A 2,129-nucleotide genomic window follows, 5' to 3' on the forward strand; every position below is an offset into this window, starting at 1 on the left:
CTAATTATTTCCATGTCTAATAAAAACTAAAAAGGCATAAGTGTCCAATAATATTCTGAATTTATTATTTAACTTTTAAATTTAAAAGATAGGTAAATCTCATACTCATTTTCTGCAGTTTCATATTCAATACATTCAAATGTATTCAGTACATTGAATGATGGGAATAAAATAAGTCATTGTAATTTTTTATTAAGTTTCAGGTGTGTACAGAACAGCATAATGATTAGACATTTACACCCCTCACAAACTGATAACCCCAAAATGTCTACTGCCCATCTGACACCATACATAGCTACTACAATACCATTGACTATTCCCTATGCTATATTTTACATCCCGTGATGATAGATAAATAGATAGATAGATAGATGATAGATAGATATAGATATAGACAGATATATATAATAGTTGATATTCAATATTATTTTATATTAGTTTCAGGTGTACAGTGCAGTGGTTAGGCATTTATATAATCTACTAAGTGATCCCCCAATAACTCCAGTACCCATTTGACACAATACATAGTCTTTACAACATCATTGACTATATTCCCCATACCATATTTCACATCCCTGTGACTATTTTTTGACCAACAACTTGTATTTCCTAATCCATTCACCTTTCTCACCCATCTCCCAACCCCCTTCCATCTAGCACCTTATTCTCTAGGTCTATCCGTGTTGTTGCAAATGGTAAGATTTCATTCTTTTTTATGGCAGAGTAATACTCCACTATATAAATGTACCATGATTTCCTTATCCAATCATCTATTGTGCATTTCGGTTGTTTCCATGTCTTGACTATTGTGAATAGCACTGCAGTAAACATAGGGATTCATATATTTTGTCAAATTCATGTTTTGGATTTTTTTGGATAAATACCCAGGAGTGGAATTGCTGGATCATAAGGTAGTTCTATTTTTAGCTTTTTGAGAAACCTTTACACTGTTCTCCATAGTAGCTACACCAACTTGCAATCCCACCAACAGTGCACAACTGTTCCCCTTTCTCCACATCCTTGCCAACATTTATTGTTTGTTTGTTTATTGATGATAAAAGTGAGGTCGTATCTCATTGTGGTTTTATTTGCATTTCTCTGATGATTAATGAAGTTGAACATCTTTTCATATTAGCCATCTGCACGTCCTCTTTGGAGAAATGTTTATTCAGGTCCTTTGNAAAAAAAATAGTATAACTATTGCACTGTGTTGTACAGCTGAAACTAATTTTAAAAAATGTTTATTTCACAATAAAAATAAATAAATTTTTTTAAAAAGAATGAAAATACATGAAATTCAAATTTCCATGTCCATAAATAAGGTATTATTGGATACAATCACACTCATTTATTTATTTATGTACTATCTATAGCTGCTTTCACCCTACCATGACAAAGTTGAGCAATTAGGACGGAAACCATATGTGGTCTGTAAATCTTAGATTCTACACATAAAGGTGCTGACCCTCGTCTAGAACAATACCTGCACATAAAGTTTGATGAAATAAATAATGGTGAACAAGTGTGTTTTGCTTTCTCAATAATACACCTTTTTCAGAGATCTGAAAACTGTACACAGTTTTTGTCTGATCACTGGTTCCTCTGATGAAAAGATTTAACTTTTAGAAAGGACAGAGGAACTGGCACAGGATCTAAAAAATATGTTCTACAAGGAAAAATAGAGAATCAAATAAGAATGAATAACACAGCTTAGTATATTAAAATTGTGAGCAACCATATCCCCAGGAACTTAATAAACTTAATATTCATCTTCATAGGTTACATTATCATTTAATCCCTTCATTCATTTATTCTCTTTCTTCTACTGTAACACAACCCACATTATGCTTTGATACATCCTCTCCTTCAGCTAAACTAAATATGACTCTCAGTTCCCAAACACACTAGATCAGGGGTCGGCAAACTTTTGAGAAGGAAAAGTCAATCCTGTCCCTCACAACAATTTAAAAATAATTCGAGTGCCATAAAACAAATGAAATCACCATTATGTGAATAACATCCTTTAAAATTTTTATAAATGAAATTATGATAATTTTATTTTCATTTTCAATTTTACTTCAGAACCACATGTACATACCCAAAGAACTGCATGTGGCTCGCGAGCCGCC

This window comes from Hipposideros armiger, unplaced genomic scaffold (assembly GCF_001890085.2).
Source record: "Hipposideros armiger isolate ML-2016 unplaced genomic scaffold, ASM189008v1 scaffold_287, whole genome shotgun sequence".
In the NCBI taxonomy this organism is placed as follows: domain Eukaryota; kingdom Metazoa; phylum Chordata; class Mammalia; order Chiroptera; family Hipposideridae; genus Hipposideros; species Hipposideros armiger.